The 22028-nt window shown below is 42.2% G+C and overlaps 1 protein-coding gene across 2 annotated transcripts in view; it reads left to right on the top strand.

Moving 5' to 3' along the window:
* Positions 1–22028, top strand: part of UHRF1BP1L (UHRF1 binding protein 1 like) — a 79100-nt gene that overhangs the window by 646 nt on the left and 56426 nt on the right. The window contains exon 2 of one of the 2 annotated variants that reach the window (XM_043966485.1): positions 16978–17118. The exons of the other annotated variant lie outside the window; for it this stretch is intronic. The gene's annotated coding sequence lies outside the window, so the exon portion shown is untranslated. The remainder of the gene's footprint in view (positions 1–16977; positions 17119–22028) is intronic. 2 annotated transcript variants of the gene reach the window in all.

Raw genomic sequence — 22028 nt, 5'->3', positions numbered from 1 at the left:
GACTCTGGGGGGATTTTGTCAAAGAGGAAGCTACCGCTTCGGGAACGTGGTTTTCGGTTCTGGGTGACACATTTTAGGGAAAACCGAGATGAACCCCGACGAAGGCGGGGATGAAGGACCTTGGGTTCGTTCATTCATTCATTCCAGTGCCAGGTACCTTCTAGGAGCTGGCCGGTCCCTGCGCCCGTGCTGGGGAGGCGGGCAAGAACGGGTTCCGAGCTTGTCTCTGGCATTTAGTACCTTATCAAATCACTTCATCTCTCTGGGGCTGAGCTTCTCTCTACCTCCTGAAAACGGAGGGGGCGGCTTAGATGATCCCCGAGGGCCCTTTCAACCCTTGCAGGCTGACTTCGGTCCTGTTCTGTGAGTAAGAAGCGTTTGCCCTTATTACCAAAGCTAACATCCTTCACCTGGGCTTTGGGGCTGATTCCTCCCCCACCTCTTCTGGCACCTTATTGGGCAGGACCCCCTGACTCCGAGTCAGAAATCAGTGAATCAGTCTGTTAATAATAGCACCTTCTTTGTGTCATACACTGAGTTTCATATCCTTCATTAGACGTTTGCTAGCTGTGTGACCTTCCAGAAGTCATTTAACCTCTCAGGGCCTCACAGTTTCCTCATCGGTAAAAGGAGGGGGCTGGACTAGGTGACTTCTGAGATCCTTGTCAACGCTAAATCTTATATAGTCTTTCATTTCAGTAAACAAGTCAGCAATCAATAAACATTTATTAATCACTTACTACATGCCAGCCACTTCCATTAAGGCAATCATTTTTTTTTTTTCTGGGAAGCAACATAGACGCATATAAATAAATTCTATAAGAACCGTATCCCCTAAGAACTCTTATCAGCAGGAATCTTAGAGGAGTCTAATTAGAGAGGCTGGGAGTGGTTCTGTTAGTTTTTATAAAGTCTTAAGAGAAGAATTGGCAGGGAAGGGAAGAAGAATACATACAGTGTGAGGAGAAGGGAGAGGAAGCATGGGGGACTTTATCTCACATAATTGGGGTCCACCACTAGAAGTTTATACAAACAAGGAGGAAAGGGCCTTGGATCGAGTTTGAAACTCAGAGATACATATGCTCAGTTGGGTGCAAAAATAGTTTTCACTGAAAAATAGTCAGTGCAGAGGGAATACGAAGCAATTGTGGGGCTGGGGGACATTAGCTACTGAGGGGACTGGGGTAGGCCTTGTATGGGAGTTGGCATTGGAGCTGAGCATTTAAGGAAAGTAGGGAATAGAGCCGATGTCCAGGTATGGGGGGCAGCTGTGCAGAGAGGGGAGATGAAGGATTTCCATGGGGGAACTGCAGCTTGGCCTGTTTAGCCATATCATTCCTCATGCAGGATATGATAACTAGCTTCAAGTTATTGAAGGGCTGCTCTGTGGAAGGATTAGACTTGTCCTGCCTGGTTTCCAAGGACAGAACTCAGAGCAGTGGTGGCAGCTGAAGAGAGACTGAGAGCCTTGGCTTCTTAAGGACAAAACAAAACAAAACAAAACAAAACAAAACAAAACACTGCCTGCCTGTTGTCACTGTCCAGAGGGGAGCTGGCCATTGCAGAGCCAAAGTGACTTTTCTTTCATCAGACATCTTCAAGTAACAGGCTCGATGATCACTTGTCTGGGATGGGGAACTTGGAAAGAGAATTGTGTTTTAGGAATTGTTTGTACGAACTGGACATTGCCATCCTTTTTTAACTTAGAAACTGTTTCTTTGCTTTAGAATTGGCACTTTGCTAGCAACTACCCATGTGCCCTTGGGTAAATCATTTTCCCTGCTTTAGGCCTCAGTTTCCTCTGTAAAGTGAAGAGGACGGCTGAACTAGGTGACTGGTTGACTTTTTTTTTTCCACTTCTGAATCCTGTGAGCAATGACCTTGTCCATTGACTTGATTTTCCATGTGACATGAGTTGCTTTGGTTTAGTTTTGGTTTTGTGGAGGCTCTTCCCTCTACCTGCCACTATGTGCCCTCCTCCCTCTTTTGAAAGGGTTCACTTCATTATAGTCTCTTGGAGATGAAGCAGCGATTTCCTGTATGCAATAGCTTGGAATGTTTTCTTGGTCAGATGTTATTGTTGCTGCTAACTAACCAAACTCCTCCTTAAGGTTCAGTTTTCCAGAGTATGCACTCATTAATGGGTGTGCTTATTTCCACAAGTCATTTTGTGTTAGGTTCATAACCAGAGGCACCAAGATGCCTCTGATTTTGGATTCATTCACATGTAAGGAAGTTTCTCAAAACCTGGGCCCTAAATTCTGGATATTGGCATCTATGGTGATAAACCTAAGAGTTGTCATTCTTTCCATTTCATAATGTGGTTTAGTCAAGAATGACTCAGGCAAACTGGCAATTTGTTTCTTGCTTAGCTTCTTCCCCATATTTGTCCCTTAAGTCAAAGGAGTGCTTAATAACCTTGTTCCAAGTAGTTACTCAGAAGCCACTCATTGAGTTTATTAGAGCAAGCCTCATGCTACTCTTTCCTTTTATCCCCTGACAAGCTAATCCTTCAAACTCAGATCTGTCAAACCTATCATTCAAATTAATCTTTCATAAAGACAAACACAATCACAAATACACATAAGAAAAGTTTTAGCTCTATTTCAGCTTGAGCGAGCTGCATTGCTTGTAGCTTTAAAAGAATTTTAAACTCCTAAGTCTGTAAAATGAGCACAGTTTTGAAGAGTTTAAAGGGACAGTGGGAACAAGCCTACACAGCAGAAAGATGTTATGGTCAAATGCAAAATCAAATAAGACAGTAAAGTATGGTACTTGTATCATGAATATGTGATGGCTGTGTATAGAATGAATTCTTCTTATGTGAGGTTTTAGAGTATCATGGGGGGGAGCGGGGCAATGAGGGTTAAGTGACTTGCCCAGGGTCACACAGTAAGTGTCAAGTGTCTGGGGACAGATTTGAACTCAGGTCCTCCTGAATCCAAGTCCAGTGCTTTATCCACTGTGCCACCTAGTTGCCCTATCATATATGTTTAAAAGGTGTAAGTCCAGAACACATTTCAGATACCCTTGTTGGAAAGAAGGTAACTATTAGTAAACTGAGGTTTTGTTTTTCTTTTGATTTGATGTTTAGTTAAGGTCTAATTTAAATCAACTGTTCCTGCCTTTCTGGGCCAAAGGTAGTGGTTGTTTTGGCAGACTAAGGCAACAGCCACGTGTTCAGGATTGAGCCCTGAGGTTACTTTTTAACCTGTGTGATCTCTAAGTGTCATGATTCATAATGAATTTCTGAAACCGAAAATTTTCAATCATTTAAGTTCTTGTACATGATTCATTGGCCCCATTGCCATTCCTACCAACTTCTGGCTACTTCCTGTTACCTGATGTCTATATGTACCTGGAGTGGGAGGAATTAGGCTGGTCTGGCTTGATAATAAAAATTGAAGTGGCATCTGAGTGGCCCAGTGTATTACAGTGCTGTACTAAAAGTTATTGAGTTGTTTCAGTTGTGTCCTACTCTTCCTGACCCCATTTGAGGTGTTCTTGGCAGAGATACTAGAAAGGTTTACCATTTTCTTCTCCAGCTCATTTTACAGATGAGGAAACTGAGGCAAGCAGTTAAGTAACTTATTCAGGGTCACTTAGCTAGTAAACATCTAAGGCTGTATTTGAATTTAGGTCCTCCTGACTCCCAGCCTAGTGCTCTATTCACTGCACTACCTAGCTGACCTTGACTGAAAGACCTGAGTTCAAATCCTGCTTTAGACACTTATTATATGATCCTAGGTAAATCACTTAACCTTCCTGTGCCTCATGTAAAATGGGATTAATAATTTCACCTACCTCCACAGGATCACTGAGGATAAACTTTTATATATTTATACACATACATGTGCACACACATGTATGTATATATATACATATGTATGTTTGTATGCATGTATATAAGTTGAGAGGTATAAAAGAAATGAGAGATAATCTAGATAACCTTTTTTTTGTTTTTGTTTTGTTATCATGGACCTCTTTGGAAGTCTAGTAAAGCCAACGGTCTCCTTCTTAAACTAATGCTATTAAATGCCAATGAAAAAATAAAGAGGACTTTGAGGAAAAGCAATTATATTGAAATAAAGGTGTAATTTTGTTCCCATCCAAGCTCACAGACCCCCTGAAATCTATTCACAGACACCAGGTTAGGAACCCTTGCTCTAGTTCAGCTCTCTCATTTAATGACTGACCTAATGAATTGATCATGATGTTAATCTAATGGTTCAGAATACAGTTTACCAGTAAAAGACTCATAAGATCTTCAAGAAATACAAATATCTTTACCATCTCTGTAGATCAGGGATTGACAGCCTGTAGCACACATACCAAAAGTGGAGGCCCATACACAGAGAGAGAGAGAGAGAGAGAGAGAGAGAGAGAGAGAGAGAGAGAGACAGAGACAGAGAGACAGAGAGAGAGAGAGAGACAGACAAACAGACAGACAGATGCTACTCTACAAGCCAAGGGAGCATAGAGAGAAAGACTGAGATCAGCCTGGGCTTCCTGTAGTAGTTGGGTGAACTGAAGGACAGTGACCATACTGTTTGGGGTTGGAGGAGGAGTTGTGTCACTTGGGAAAAGGCTGAAAGAGGCAGTAACTGATTAATATTTTAAATCTGTGCCAAGCTAATTAAGTAACATGAAACCATGGACTTCTAATTCACTTAAGCTACATATAATTTGTGCCCCAAGATTCCAAGTGAAAGTACTTGTTAGGATTTTAGATCTAGATCCGGAAGAGGCCTTGGAAATAATTTACTCCAGCCCCCCCCCCCCCTTTTTTTTTTCCAAATCAGGAAAACTGAAGCTGAGAGAGCATTCTTAACCTTACTTATCCTGGGTGACTGAGCCAGGATGTGAACACTGGCTCCAAACCTGTGTCCTTCCCACTGCAGCCTCCCCAAGCACCTTCGTGCTCTCTGTTGACCAAGGGAAGGTGATTGAAGACAGATGCACCCACTTCCCTTGGGCAATGACAGTAGAGTGTTGCCTAAGAAATGGGGATGGGAACTCAGGAAAGCCTGCTGTTTGGTAACTTCTCAGGGGCACTGCCTGTTTTGTCAGAACAGCATGAAGAGTACGAAGGGAAAAAATGTGCTTATTTCAAGTCCACTATAGTCCCTAGTGGTTCACTGCACCATCTGGCTTGCTCTCTTCTATCACTGATTCCCTGAATCTCTGCCCTGCTAGTCCCCAACTCAGAGTATTCCTCCATATCCTCTTTGTGCTGCAGATGCTTGTTGGAAGAAGTCACAACACTGTGCCCTTGTGGGTCCTCTGTTATTGTGGCCAACGAATTGTAGAGACAAGGAGGAGAGCCACATCATTCTCTTTGTCTTTGATTCCATCAGCATCATTCCACCGTACTCTTCCATCTCTTTATTGCTTCTTCCTCCGCTTATAAACATATTGGCTATTAGGTTGGGGTGACCTCATAGTTCTCGTGGTGGACATGGGGGAAAGGGGCCTGATATGGGCCCACTGGGAGTGAGCTCTCTCTGTGGGACAGAGAAGGGGGCAACCAGGTGGCACAGTAGATAAAGCACTAGCCCTGGATTCTAGGAGGACCTGAGTTCAAATCTGACCTCAGCTACTTGACACTAGCTGTGTGACCCTGGGCAAGTCACTTAACCCTCATTGCTCTGCCAAAAAAACCCAAAGGGTCTTAGAAAAGCTGGATTGCTGACATTAGGAAAATCTAACTCATACCATGCGTTCAGTAGCTCTCCATAGAGCACCTGGGTTTTAGGGACTGTTCCCTGAACACAAAGGGGCCCTTGGCAACTTAGTCACTGAACAAGTAAAATAAGCAGATAGTGCTATTGGGGGTAGGAAGTGAAAACCAGAGGTTTAGCAGGAAGATGAGTTGAAAAGAGTTTGGCAGTGGAAATGGGAGTGAGAATTAGGAACCGTGCAGTGCCTTTAGAAAGCTTCAGACTCCCCCTATTATACTATACCTTCCTCATCCCCCAGAGGGATTTCCTTCACTGAAGGCTTAAATCTTTCACCACCTAGGTATTGGAGAGGTTTTAGAAGAAGTGTAAACCAACAGGTCAAATAATTGGTTTTGAGGGTGTGGTCCAACGGAACCAATTTGGGGAGCTTTTCCAAGGACTTACTTTTTCAAAGCCCATGGCCAGGAAAAATCAATGGCTGGAGATGAGGATCGTCCATTGTGCCTTTTTAGGTAGTAGTTGAGGGGAATTATACATACAATACCCACAGCACCAGGTTCTGTGATGGTGTTCTGCAAGGAAGGGGGTAACTTTTTTTTTTTTTGCAGGGCAATGAGGGTTGAATGACTTGCCCAGGGTCACACAGCTAGTAAGTGTCAAGTGTCTGAGGTCAAATTTGAACTCAGGTCCTCCTGAATCCAGGACTGGTGCTTTATCCACTATGCCACCTAGCTGCCCGAGGGTGACATTTTTAACAAAATTCAGTTTGGCACCTGATGACTTGGCATGCCCTATAAGTAGTCTATTTTGGGTGGCAATTAGATCTTACCTTTTGGCTCCTGAAATGGCCTCAGGCGTTAGCCATAGGCTTCTTTGCCACAACACCATAAAACTGTAGGGCAGATCAACTGGTGAAATTTGAGAATGAGATCTGAACTATCTGGGCCCGTAGGGCTTTTGTTTCAAACAGGCCCTCTGGGGAGGGCCGAAGGGGGCTTGTTGTCTTAGGCTTGTGACAGCCTCACGAGCTGCTAGGGGGTGCTGTGTGGGACTGGGAGTGAAGAAAACCTGAGCTTAACACCTCGTCCCTCCCACCCCCCAATACTTGTTGTATGATCTTGATGAAGGCCCTTGACTTCTCTCAGCCTTAATTTTGGGGATGATAATAAGCCTCACCTCACAGGGTTGTTGTGAGGATCCGATGAGATCATGTAAGAAGTCTCTGTTCCTCCCCAGGCTGCACTCCTTACTCTAGTCTTTCTCTAGTGTCCCCACACAGCTACCCCTTTCCTCTCTTCCTGTGCCCCCACATCATTTCCTTTTCTCTGTCATCTTTCCCCCTTTGGAGTAGGAGCTCCTCAGAGGCAGCAGTGTTTTTGTTTCTTCTTGAACTTGTATCCCCAGTGGCCCACTGCCTGGGACATGGTGCTCAAGAAATGCTGCTTGATTTGCCTTGTTGACTTTGCCAGCCTCAAAGCAATATATGTGTATATCAGTGCTTTGTTATTGTTGCTCCCATTCGAATCCTGAAACATGGGGTTGCTGAGGACCCTATGAAGATGGTATTAACCCCTATATAGACTCCACACCCCAGATGACCGGGGCCCTTCCCCCCAACCCAAAAGGAAGGTATCTCCTGAAGCTCCTTCCTCATATGGATGGAAGCTCTTGATAAAAAGGAAAGGGGAAGGAAATAAGCATTTATATGGCACTTACTGTGTGCTGGGCACTGTGCTAAGCACTTGAGAAATACCCTTTCATTTGATCCACACAGCAACTCTGTCTCTCCATTTTACAGCTGAAAAAACAGACAGAGGTGAAGTGACTTGCCCCAGGCTCACACAGCTAATATAAAACCTGGAGCAAAAAAATAATTTAGCCTGATGAAAATAACTTTTTCATTCAAGTGCACACAAAAACCATTGTCAAAAGGAACTCCAGGCAATCCTGTAAGATCTGAGGATCTTCATCAGACTAAAAAAAAAGTCTATTTAATTAAGATTTTGAGGATGCTTTTCTTTCATGGGACCTGCAAGTGTTCTCTCCATTCAGGGCATCTGTAATCTCAAAAATCCCCAAATGGAGATAGAATACAGCAACCCCACCTTGGTGCCGTGCCACACATCAGCACAGGTTAAGAATTTTGTCAAAGAAATGGAGATAAACGTACCTTAGTGGTCTGGGAACTCAACTTATTTAAACCCCATTGAAAACCTATAGGCTGGGGGCAGCTAGGTGGCGCAGTGGATAAAGCACAAGCCCTGGATTCAGGAGGACCTGAGTTCAACTGTGACCTCAAACACTTGGCATTTACTAGCTGTGTGACCCTGGGCAAGTCACTTAACCCTCATTGCCCCTCAAAAAAACCCCCCAAAACCAAAAACCTATAGACTAGAGTTATGTTGGGACTTGGGAAAAAGGACTGGAAGTCAAAGGTATGCTTAATATCCAATGTGATCAAATGGCAATTTCATGATGGAGAATTAAAGGCTATGTGTCAAAGTTGGGTGAACTCAGGATTGAATCATATTTAAAGCAAGTTATTGCAGCAAAAGGATATTGCGTATTAAGGTGCTTTTTTTTAGTGTTAAGTTAAGAGATTTATCGCATAAGGCAATACATGTAATCATTTTATTTTGTTTAAATCAGTTTGAACGCCACTGTAAACATATTTTGAATCTGTTACTGTCTTTATGCTCCCGCTAACACTTTACTCATTCACAACCTTCTTAACATTTTTTACCACTTGTCTGGAATGTTGTAAGAGCTTCCTGTCTTAGTGTTTCTGGTTTCTGGGATTTCCAAACCATCCTTTGCAGTGTTGCCCATGTAATCTTTTTAACACACAAAGAGGGGAAGGGGTGGATGGAGGAGGAGAAGGAGGAGGAAGAACATGTTTGATTAAGCTGCTCTCCTTATGAACAAAAGTCCAGTGGCTCCCCATTGCTAAGCTCTTTATGGCCTTCAGCTTCCTCCACGGTCTGCTGCTAGTCTACCTTTTGAGGCTTACATCATGAGCTACCTTCCTTCACACAGTTTTAGCTAGCCTTCTCCTTAATTTCGTCCTGTGTTCTCTCTCCTCCCTGCATCTGCACAGTCCATCTCCAGGAAGGGAACTGGCTTCCTCTTAATCTCTTCTTGGGATCTCGAGGTCTCTTCAAGGCCCATCTCCATTATGACTTCTTCCTTGAGGCTTTCCCTTATCTGGTTTGCCCTGCCTCCAGTCAAGTGATTTCTCCCTCCAGAAATCTTTTATTTATTCTCTTCTATGTAGATCTCTCATTCTGAGTTTTTATTTTATTTTGGTACTGAACCTGTACATTCACAGGTGTAGGTGAGCCCTGGTGAGAAAATTCCCTCTCCCAATGTAGATTGGTTCCTGTTCTGTGGCTAGGGTCTTAGGGTATGCTAGGTGTTGAGAGCTTAAAGGACCTGTCTGGAGTCACCTGGCACACACAGAAGCAGAAATTCAATCCAGGTCTTCTTCATCCACATGCTTCATTGCCTCTGTCATTCTAACTCACCTTGTATTCAGATGATTTGTAGATCCATCTCATGCTCCTACTAGATTAGAAATCCTTGAGGACTGGCTTCTGTTGCTTTTCATTTTTTATCCCCAGTGTCGAGCACAGAGTAGGGAGCTGTTGCTGCCTAAGTAATCTTTGCTGCCCTTGCACATGGTAAGAACATGGTCATGTTTCTTAAGCTGAATCTTTCTCTCCTTTCTACTCATGTTTGAGCAATCAGTCCATGAGTATTTGTCAAGTGCAATGCGCCAAGCACCGTGCTAGGTTCTGGAGATATAAAAATAGGCCCTGCTCTTACAGAGAAACAATACCCAGAGAATCAAACTCAGCCTGGTGGCTCGATACGTGTGTGTTGCTTATCTTATAGTAAGGAGGCCAGATGATCGGCAGGCAAATAGGAGATGTAATATCCGTCAAGGTTAGTCCAGAGGACAGGACAGGGACCAGAGTATCTGGACTCAGCCCCAGAGGTTAGTGAGGAGCACTTTGGACTTTAGAGTCCTTTACCTCCTTCATGCCCAGGCCGAGTCAGCCAGGGCCCCGGCAGTCTTGGGAATGGTCGTCACTGTTGGACAGATATGTGCCCAGTTTGAGCACGGGTGTGTGCGTGTGCACACATGCATGCATGTGTGTGTGTATACACGTTCCAGATGATGGAAAACTGACATCATCATAAACTGGGATAAGCTACAGTATAATTTTTTTTTTTTGCTTTTTGTTTGTTTTATTTTTAATTTTAATTTTAATTTAATTTTTTTTTTGGTGGGGCAATGAGGGTTAAGTGACTTGCCCAAGGTCACACAGCTAGTAAATGTCAAGTGTCTGAGGCTGGATTTGAACTCAGCTCCTCCTGAATCCAAGGCCAGTGCTTTATCCACTGCTCCACCTAGCTGCCCTCAGCTACAGTATAATTTTAAATGAAACATTTTAAACAGTTACAATTGTATTTAGTTTGCATGGATAATAGTTTAGCCATATATTTGTATATGATGGCCCAAGGTATATTATATAACATGTAGCACTTTAAAGTTTGCAAAACACTTTCTCTTGCTCTCCCTTTCTTTCTCTCCCTTTCCTCTTACCTTTTTCTTTGTGCGTATGTATATAAATGTCTGTGTGTATATGTATATATGTATGTGTGTATACATTCATATATAGTACTGACAAAAGCTTTAATGCAAATAAATGAAGACTTGGCAGGGTACACACACCTTCTGAATTATTGCCAACTTCTGGGGTAAGGTATATATACTTGGTCACACATGGTCTTTCTTACCAAAAATAAATCTCTTAATGTCAGGAGCTGTGTTCTGTATATGATTTGTATAGAAATCATATTAAAAAACAGCCACGGGGGCAGCTAGATGGCGCAGTGGATAAAGCACCGGCCCTGGATTCAGGAGTACCTGAGTTCAAATCCGACCTCAGACATTTGACACTTACTAGCTGTGTGACCCTGGGCAAACCCCCATTGCCCCGCACCCCCCACCCCCCAAAAAGGCAGCCACATATATGGTTTGGGGGAAGGAACAGGTGTTTTTCAACAATATGTTACTTTGTTCTGCTTTATGTGGTAATTATTAATATATGAAATACTGAAATTTTTGTTCGTGAGCATTGTCTTCATGCTTCTGTATGCGCATTAGACTATATTAAAAGCAATTTTTATAATTATCTTAAAATCTTAAATGGCATAATGAGAAATTATAGTCATGGCAGTTTTGCTACAGATTTTGAGGACATTAAAAAATGGAACTGTGGCTTATTGAGAATATTTCTTTTTAATGAAAAGTTATTAATAGATACTAATTTCCTTTTTATAATGTCAGAGAATCACGGAAGAATTCATGACATTCTTTTGAAAATACCAAGTCCAGGTGTGACTCACTTAAGCCAGTAGATAGGTATCTAGTAAATGCTGTATCAGTCCAGTCATATTTTAAATATACTTTTTTTTTTCCTTTTTTTTTTTTTTTTTTTGGCAGGCAATGGGGGTTAAGTGACTTGCCCAGGGTCACACAGCTAGTAACTGTCAAGTGTCTGAGGCTGGATTTGAACTCAGGTACTCCTGAATCCAGGGCCGGTGCTTTATCCACTGTACCATCTAGCTGCCCCTTAAATATACTTTTATTTTTATTTTTATTTTTTTTTTAGTGAGGCAATTGGGGTTAAGTGACTTGCCCAGGGTCACACAGCTAGTAAGTGTTAAGTGTCTGAGGCCGGATTTGAACTCAGGTACTCCTGACTCCAGGGCCGGTGCTCTATCCACTGTGCCACCTAGCTGCCCCTTAAATATACTTTTAAAAAAATCGTATTTGTCTATATTTTTGATTCTAAATTCTTTCCCTCCCTCTTGATCCTCTCCTATTCATTGAGAAGTCAATAAATATAATACCTATTATACATATGGAGTCACACAAAACATATTTCCATGTTACCCACCTTGCCAAAACCAAACAAACAAATAAACAGATAAACAACAAATGGAAAAATAAATAAATAAAGCAAGGAAAATTAGGAAAGTGAAGAAAATAAGCTTCACTTTGCAATGAGAGCCCATCAGATTTCTATCTAGAATTGGACAGCATCTTTCATCAAGTTCTTCAAAATTGCCTTAGATCATTATATTGCTGAGAATAGCTGTCTTTCACAATTGATCATTGTACACTATTGCTGTTACTGTATACAGTGTTTTCATGGTTCTGCTCATTTCATTTTGCATCAATTCATGCAGGTCTTTCCAGGCTTTTCTGAAATCATTCTGCTTGTCATTTCTCGTGGCACAGTAGTATTCTATCACAATCAGATACCACAACTTGTTCAGCCATTCCCCAGTTGATGGGCATCCTCTCAATTTCCAGTTCTTTGCTCCTTTTCCCCTCTGTAACTGCTTGTCACAAATGCTGTTTCAGGAGGAGCCACAGCCATGCTTCTGCCTCTTCTCTCCCCAGCCCATGCTTCTCTTCACTCACTCCTTGACTTTTTGGATCTTTCCTCTTCCTCCTTGTCATCCATTTTCATAAGAGGAACCCACCCCCCTTATTTGGTCTCCAGCTCCTTTTTATATTGTCTTTTTCTGTTATGATGATAATTACAACTCGCATTTCTATAATTGCTCTAAGATTTGCAAAGCATTTTACAAATATTGCACGTCATTGTCAAAACAACCCTGAGAGGTGGGCACTGTTACTCATCCCCTCTTACAGATTAGGCCTCTGAGGTCAGAGCAGCTCATTGACTTGCTTAGGGTCACACACCCAGTGTTTGAGGTAGGATTTGAACTCACATCTTCCCAAATGCATGTCCAAAAGTCTAGCCATAGGGGCACCATCTACCTGCATATAAGCTCTTGAAAGATTGTAGGGACTGCCTCGTTTTGGTATTCTCCTGGGCCACAGTAAGCACTTAATAAATGCTTCATTTGTCTCTCTATGTGAATTAGCAAGCATGTAGATTACATCCAGACTTTATTATTTTTTTTTAGTAGGGACTCTTTAGCCCTAGGATTTCATTGGCATATGCATCTCCTGATGTGAACACTTCCATTGGTGCAGACAGGCATCTTCTCTGTATGGTCTAGCCCTGCCTATCTACCTGGGGCACTGAGGTCCTGTGATGTGCCCACAGGTACACAGCTAGTGTATATCAGAGTAGGACTTGAACTCAGGGCTTCCTCACTCCAAGGCTGCCTTTTGTTGACACCACACCGCCTCAAGATTGTCAAAAATTATATCTCAATCTTATTCCCTCATAAATTTTGATGGAATGATTCTTTGCAACTAACATTTTTTTTTTTAAAGCTAACAAAGCTTTTTGAAATCAGTATGGTACTGGAGTTTGAATTAGAGGATCTGAGTTCGAATCCTATGTACATGGCTTATCTTCTGTATGGCTCAGTTTCCTCATTTCTGAAATGATAAATTTGGATTAAATGATCTCTAAGACCTCTGGATATGTGGTCTTTTTCTCTGATTAAAAAACAAAACAAAACATTGCCTCTCACTAGTCAACTAATTCAGCTGTTTGGTGATAATTGGCAAAAAATCACATCTTGCCTGCCTTACCTTTCTGTTTATATATGTCTGGAATGGATTCCTCCTTGACTTACATTGGTCAAAATTCAGCCTTTTTTCCCCAAGGCTTAGCTCAGGTCACCTCCTTTGAGACCTTCTCTCCCTTCTCTCCCCCCTAGTCAGAAGTGATCTGCCTTCTCACCTTGATTTTCTGTTTTGGCCTTTCCTATGAATGTATCTCCTACATGCTGTCCCTCCTAGATTAAGGGCAAAGACTTTATCTTTTCCTCCTCATCCCCCACTCCCCACCCCAACCCCCCAGTTCCATCTTTTGTTATCTGCCTAAAAGTTTGTTGAATTTGTTAAATAGATGGTGCAGTAGGAGTATTGCTAGGCTTAGAGTCAGTTAGAGTCTCATTTCTGACACTCAGCTTTGTGACAATGGTCAAGGTACTTATCCTTATTTAGTCTTATCATTTTTAAAATGGGAATAATATAATAACAACATTACTAATACTACTTATCCCACAGGACTGTTGTGAGGAAAGAGTTTTGCAAACCTGAAAACAATTTGATTGTGCGTTGTTATTATCATCTTCAAGTGCTCTGTGTGTGTGTGTGTGTGTATGAATGAATGAATGAATGAATGAATGAGTGAGTGAGTGAACCTTTAATTAAGGTTAGACCAGGTGAAGAAAGGCAGCGAAGGTAACTTGCTCTACAGATTATAGTCATACTAAATTGGCTTCTATAATTTCATGCTTTTTATTTTTCAGGTTCATTTTGATAAAGTGACGGGTGATTTTTTTAAAAAGGTGGTTATAGAATTGTGTACTGAAGGTTTTCACACCAGTTATTTATATAGACTTGGGATTTATATGTACAACGGCCATTTTCAAATTATTTTTCTTTTGTAAAAATAGCTAACCTCCATTTAGTACTAACAATAAGAGTTTTCCTAATACTGACATCCTCTAATTATGGAATAGATCCCTTTCATCAAAGTGGGCAATGCATTTCTGTAAATGGAACCCTGCTTTTCTTTTGCTATATGAAATCACAGCTTATTTTTCCTTTTAAAGATTGGTCCTCCTTATCTCACCCAGGCTAGACATGCAGGGGCCACTCATAGTCCAATTCCTATTTGAATAGCATGAAAACTTTGATGTACTCTTTCCAACCCAGGCATGTTTGCTCCTCCTTAGGCAATGGGCTGTTGTCCCGCTGTTCCCAGGGGCTAATTCTATTAATTCCAAACTTTGTACAGATACTTGATCACTTTAGCCCACTGAAACTTAGAACTCCTGAGCTCAAGAGACCGACAGTAGTTTCTCTAGGGGGAAAAATTCCAATATGTTGATTTGATAATTTTTGATGAAGAAGGGTTAGAAATTCATGTCACTTAAACATTTATTAATTACCTCAGTCAGCAAATGTGTGTGTGTGTGTGTGTGTGTGTGTGTGTGTGTGTAAGCATCTACTACATGACAGGCACTGTTTTAAATTCTGGGGATACAAAGAAAGACAAAAGATAGTTCTTGATCTCAAGGAGCTCACTGTCTAATGGAGGAGACAATATACAACACAGAATGAAGCTTGTTATTTTTCACTTTGTTTTTTCTGTTATTCAAGATTTCTTGTACAAAGTGACTAATTATGTTTTACATAATTGTACATGTATAATCCATATCTGATTGCTTACTGCCTCAGGGAAGGGGGAGCAGAGGGAAGGAAGGAGGGATAAAATTCAGAACTCAAAAACTATTTTTAAAAGTGTTTATTTTTTTTAAAGAAAAAAAAAAGAATAACTCTTTGATGGCTGATTGGACAATGGACTAGAGTGGGCAGAGATTTGTGGCCGAGAGACCAACCAGCAGGCTATTGCAGTTGCCAAGGCATGAGGTGATGAGGGCCTACAAACAGGGTGTTATCATTGTCAGAGGAGAGAATAAGATACATGGGAGAGATTTAATGAAGGTAAAATCAACAGGCCTAGGTAACAGATGGACATGGGGGTGAGAGAATGAGAAGTAGAGATAACACTTAGGTTGTGAGCCTGGGAGACTGAAAGGATGGGGGTACCCTCAACAGTAGTTGAAGGTAGGAAGATGGCAGGGTTTTTTGGGAAAAGCTAATGAGATCTGTTTTGGACTTGTTGAGGTTCAGGTGTTTACTGGACATCTAATATGGGGAAGAGAGGAATAAGCATTATAATAGCCAGTACCTCTTATGTATTAGGTACTGTGCTTTGATATAGGCAAGTGGAGATGGGAGAGAGGAGGTTAGCAAAGAGGTTAGGACTGGATAAGTAGATCAGAGAATCATCTACACAGAGATGATAATCGAATTCATGGGAGCTTATGAGATCACCAAATGAAGTAATATAGAGGGAGAAGCAAAGCGGGCCTAGGACAGAACCCTGTGGGATGCCCATGGCTAGAGGGCATGACCTGGATCCAGGTCCAGCAAAGGAGACTGAGGTAGGAGAACCAGGAGAAAGCAGGGTCCCAAAAGCTTAGCGAGAAAAGAATATTAAGGAAGAGAGTGACTGACAATGTCAGATACAGAGAGAGATTAGGAAGAATGAGGATTGAGAAAAGGCTGTTGGATTTGGGAGTAAAGAGGTCTTTGGTGACTTGGGAGAGAGCTGTTTAAGTGGCATGATGAGGTAGAAAGCCAAATTGCAGGGAGTTAAGACGGTGAAAAGCAAGAAAATTGAGGCTCCACTTTTGTTCCTTTGTACAAGGGACTGTCATGGCTGCTAATGGAGCTACAGTAGTGAGCAGAATATATTTTGATTTTACTGAATTAGAAAAAATATAAATTTGCCTTAGTTGTTCAGATATTTAAGGTAAAGATGTGGTTTCAAAATGATTTGGAAGGGGCAGGGTGGCTTTGTGCTATAGGACTGGTCTCAGCCGAAAAGATTGGGTTTAAGCCCTGCTTCTGGCATATCCTGGCTGGGTTGTCTGTTGGCCTGTCTCTTAGCCTTGAGATGATCTAGGTAGCTCTGACTCAAAGTCAGAGCCCTGGTGTCCTGCTCTGGTGAGGGATAAGGGGTGGACTTTCTTCATCTGTGTGTTCTCCATATGATGAAATCACAGGTTGAGACCCAGTTTCTGACCCTGATAATTCTAATTCTCTTGGCTTACTTTCTTTGAGTAGAGTGACGTAGTCCAGTAGAGCATTGAATGGGTGAATCTGGCTGGGAGGCACACTGCTAAGGGTTAACCTCTCCAATAGGAGAATGGGCCTCCCTGGGAGAACTCCAGTCTCTGATGGTAGACTGTGAGAGGGAATCCAGTTCAGATGATGAGCTCCGGAAACAGCCCCCAAGGGAGCTCCTGCTCCTTCTGACATTGTTTCTGCAGCGGCTTCCTCATTGTTTTTTAAAACCACTTTCCCTTCCCAATGAAATAGGGCTCTTGGTGAATTATTGTTGGGATCGGCTCTAAGATTCACGTTTGGAAGATGCCCTACTGTAACATCACGTTCTCTACTTAGTCTGGATTTCGGCAATCGCATTGATGATCAGTCGAGGCTCATGCGTTGTTGGCGACTGCACCGACGTCAGCATAATATAATGCCTCTTAAATTTTCAGCAGATTTCTATTCTACTTAATAAAAATCAATGAATATGACTGTAATTTTTTTTTAGTACACACAGCTAAATTTTTTTCATCCTTGTATCATTCCTCTTCTCCCTTCCCTTTAAATTTGCTCCTTTGTGTGTCCCCCGTGTTCCGTTCCCTGCAGCGACCCCTGCTGGCTGTGGTGGAGATCTGTTTGCTGTGCATTTCCCACTCATGAGAACCAGAGGAATCTAAGAAACCCTGGCAACTGACCACTTGCTTTCATCAGGAATAGGGGCATTTTGTCTGAATTCCCTGCCCTCAGGTAATATTCCCCTTTCCAAACGGTCTTTTTAAAAATGTAAAGAAGAGAAAAGCTGATGATCATTATTCCCAACATAGACTCTTTTTAGGGGCGATATCTTTCTCTGAGATAGCGTTTGCCATGTAGCTTAGGGCTCCATTCATTTTCCTTAGTACCAGACTCAGGTCCTCTGTGTTCATGGTTAGAATGCCTATTTTGGAGGGTTTTCTTATCCATGGAAACCTTTTGCTGGCCTCTTAAAGGTTTTGACCAGCTCTTCTTGGCTTTGTAAATCACAGTGACACTCTGGCCAGCTGTTTGCTAGTAAGGGGGTTAGCATTACATCAAGGGAGCTTTCAAGTCTATGAAGGCTTCATCACCATGGGTTGCCAGAGTGGTTAAGTGAAGGCTTCCTAGTCTACCTTCATTTGTAAAGTGTAAAAGCTCCCTTGATATCTCAGGAACTTTGTTCTGTTCTTTCGTTCATCACCAGAGACTTAGGGCTTTACTACTCATGTTCAGGGCAAACCACAACTACGTGAAAGTGACTGAAAAGTCTTTCATGGAAAATAGTGAGCCTATACTATTCCAAGATGTATAGGAAGAAAATGGGACTGGTTGTTAAAGGAAAGCTGAAACTTAGGCCAGTCTCTTCAGAGGTGTGACAGTTAAAATCCTTACTGTAGACAGGTTTGGGGTAAGCTTATTATCAGTTTATCGATTTCTACCGGTAAGGGTCAATCCCCAGCATCTTCTTAGCTTCTCATAGTCCCAAGAGAGTACGTGGTTATCTGTCCAGGTTTTTCATCCCTTTTTGATAAGAGGCTGGTCATTATACATCCATCATATCTAATTGGTTCATATAACTCAATGTGGATTACATCAGGTGAGAGGGACTGAACATCCCCTTGATTAGGGACAATATCTCTCTATATGGTCATCAATCCAAAGAATTCAGACCCGACCCAGACCGTGCCAGGACTGGCTGCTATCTTGGGTGTGGTTCTCAGGGGTCAATGAGTCTAGCTGGCCCCATGTAACACAAAGGGGAATCTGAAATTCCCCATATACTACTTGTAATCAATAATTATTTTCTCACAGTGATGATGCTAACATGTTGTTCTCCCACATGATGCTAGTTCCATTAATGACTTCTCTCCCCACCCCACCCCCCACACCCACACACAAGGAAAAGCTGGCTAGGAGTAACCTGATGATTTGGGGCTCAGCCCGAAATGATCATCACTGAGCTGGGGGCGTGTTATATCACCTGGCTTGAATGCCTGAGGTGCACAGCCTGTTTTTCTGGACTGGAATATGTATTGATTTTCTAGTGGCCTTGGGGATGCAGGCTATGATGACCTAAGTGGCTCAGGAAGACTCTGACTCTAGCCTAGTGCTCTGTCCTTAGTAGATGCTTAGCAAAGGTTTATTGAATTAAACAGGTCAAGGCTCTAATTCACTGGGGCCACTCCACAACTCTTAGGGTGGGTGACCCAGAGGAGGACAGGTGCATTGTAGAATGGGAGTTTGGCTGCTCTGTTCTCAGGCACACAGCAAGCATTTATTTAGTGCCTGCTGTGTGCCAGGCACTGGGAATATGTATACAAAAGTAAGCTAGTCCTTGGCTTTCAGGAGCTTACGTTGACCTGGGTCTAAGCTCTAAGGATAGGCCACATGGTTTGACCTGGGACACCTTTTATATACATGGGATTGACTGTGGGCCTTCAGCTCTCAGAGATGTTGACTCTGACTGGTCATTACAAGGTAATTCTCCTTTAGCTTTTTTGCCATTATTGAATACAAGACATTAACTCTCTAGAGCCTGTCCCCTAATCATATATATAGGTGTCTCTTGCCCTTTACTCCTTCATGCTTGCCTTTGTGATTTTGTTATCTATGAAACAGAAACTTAGAACTAGAAAGGACAGACTTACTTTATAAATAAGGAGAATTAAGTCTGTGGAGGATTGGAGACTTCCCCAAGGTCATCCAGATAATTAGTATCAGAGCTGGGACTAGAGCTGAGGTCTCCTGACTCCCAGGCCAACTCCTTCTACTATAACACACACAGAAACCAAGCAACAGATTAGGGTTCACCTCATTGAGAGAGAGAGAGACAGAGACAGAGAGAGACAGAGAGACAGAGACAGAGACAGAAGGAGAGGCAGAGGGAGAGGGAGTGTGTTAGAGTTCTCATTGAGGACATAGGTGGTGGGGAAGGAGCCTTTGGAGTTAGGGGACCTGGGGTCACAGGATCACAGAGTCTTAGGGTTAGAAGGATCTCAGTAGCTACTGACTCTATCTGATGCCTGCAGAGAATCCCCAACTCTTTTTTTTTAATAAAGCATTTTATTTATTTTTTTTCCCGTTACATGCAAAGATAGTTTTCAACTTTTGATTATAAAAGCTTTCCAATTTCAGATTTTTCTCCCTCCCTCCCCTCCCCCCCTCCCCTAGACAGCAGGTAATCTGATATAAATTATATATATATATATAATAACATTAAACATATTTCTGCATTAGTCATGTTATAAGAGAAAAATCAGAGCAATGAGGAAAAACCTCAAAATAGAAAAACAACAGCACCAAAACCAAAAGAAATAGTATGGTTCATTCAGCATCTATACTCCACAGTTCTTTTTTTTTTCCCCCCTGGATTTGGAGATCCTCTTCTATCATGAGTTCCCTGGAACTCTTCTGTACCATTGCATTGGTGAGAAGAATATAGTCCATCACAGTAGATCAACACTCAATGTTGATGATGCTGTGTACAATGTTGTTCTGGTTCTGCTCATCTCACTCATCAGCCCATGCAAGACCCTCCAAGTTTCTCTGAACTCCTCCTGCTCATTGTTTCTTATAGCACAATAGAATTCCATTACATTCATATACCACAACTTGTCCAGCCATTCCCCAATTGATGGGCATCCCCTCAACTTCCAATTCCTTGCCACCACGTAAAGAGCAGCTGTAAATATTTTTGTACATGTGAGAATCCCCAGCTCTAACCCACATGATCAATAGTTCTGTTTGAAGACCTCTCAAGGAAGCCCATTCATTTTGGGACCAACCTGATTGTGAAGAAGTCTTTTCTGACATCAGGCCTCAGTTGTCTTCTTTGTACCTTTGCTTCTGGTGTTCCTGGTGCCCTCTGGGGATAAACAGAGCAAGTCTGATCCCTCCTCCATGTGACTGTTGTTCAGCTAGAAGAAGCTGTAGTGTGTCTCTGTATCTTCCCTTCATCATGTTCAACAAGCACCATTCTTTAACTGGTTTGAGTTTTGATTTCTCTTCATGCTTCCTCTGTGACTTTGTACAAGTCACCTCCCCTTTCTGTGTTTGTCTCCTCATTTCTAAAATGAGTAGCAGCTAGTGACTCAATGGATAGAGCCCTGGGCTATTGTATCAGGAAGATTTGAGTTCAAATCCAGCCTCAGACACCTACTAGCTGTGTGATCCTTCCCCAAAATGGACAAAATGGATCCACTGGAGAAGGAAATGGCAAACCACTCCAGCGTCTTTGCGAAGAAAACACCAAATGTGGTCACTAAGGGTCGGACATAACTGCAACAACAGAATGCCTCAAAATGAAGGGATTCTATGAAATGGTCAGCAAGGCCTCCTCCAGCTCTACGGCATAGACACTGATAAGAATGGTCAGTGATATTTACTAGTACTCACCCTAAAAGGGTAGGAACATCTCAGTATCTCTATTACCAAGAGATATAAACACATCTGATATTATTGCTAAACCACTGTCGGCCAGAACAGTATCATGTATACATTTTAAACAAACTTAACCCAACTCTAATGAGGAATTTCTTCTTATAAAGTGGTTCAGTCTGTTCTCTGAGGCCAGTGCATCCATTTTTCTCCATTGCTTAATGCCAGATGGGGCAGCTAGGTGGTATGGTGGCTAGAGCACCAGTCCTGGAGTCAGGAGGACTCCTATTCCTGAGTTCAAATCCAGCCTCAGACATTAGCTGTGTGACCCTGGGCAACTGTTTGCCTCAGTTTCCTCATACGTAAAGTGAGCTGGAGAAGGAAATGGAAAATCACTCCAGTATCTGTGCCAAGAAAGTTCTAAATGGAGTCACAAAGAGTTGGACACAACTGATAAATGCTTAACTACTACTACCAAGACACAATGCCAGTTGTGGTTCTTTGTTCATTCCTTCAGTTCAGATGAACTACTGTAAGTTCAAAGTTATTCTTCCAATCTTAAAAATGACGTGGGTGGTATTTTACTCCTGAGCCCTGGGGCTCCAGCTCTAAACAGTTAATGTCTTCGACTCCTGCACTTGGCTTCAGCCCTTCCCAGAAGTCACACAAGTGCTTGCTTTTGTAAATAGCAAATTTGGAATTTCACCCCATTTCCTCTGACTACAAATCTAGTGTTCTTTTTCCTACAGAATTCTCTTTCTGGGGCAGCTAGGTGGTGCAGTGAATAGAGCACAGGTCCTGGAGTCAGGAGGACCTGAGTTCAAATGTGACTTCAGACACTTATAGCTGTGTGACCCTGGGCAAGTCATTAACCCTGATTACTTCCAAAAAAATTCTCTAAGAACAATTTAAGGAATCTTTGAAGAAAGTTAGCTCTTTTTTCCCCCAGTTCTCTTCTACCCTCACCCTAATGGAATTCAAGGTGACAGTATTTTCCATGCACCTTGGTACTTGACTTTATGTTGCACCTCCTAACTATTTCACAAGTATACTCTTTAATTTCTTTGATACTTGGATGAGTCTGTGATCTCACTGATATGGGTCCTTGTTCCAAAACTACATATCTCTACCTATCCACAATTCTCCATCCTATGTGACTCTGACACCTGTCCACCATGGTGGGGAGAAGTCTCCTTCCTTAGTTGCTCTGGATCTTCTTATAGATGTATCAACATTGTGTAGACACCATGCTGGTTGTGGTTGTC

Source organism: Dromiciops gliroides, chromosome 5, assembly GCF_019393635.1.
Source record: "Dromiciops gliroides isolate mDroGli1 chromosome 5, mDroGli1.pri, whole genome shotgun sequence".
Taxonomy (NCBI): Eukaryota; Metazoa; Chordata; class Mammalia; order Microbiotheria; family Microbiotheriidae; genus Dromiciops; species Dromiciops gliroides.
The sequence above is the reverse complement of the archived record's forward strand: the minus strand, read 5'-3'. Positions and strand labels throughout refer to the sequence as shown.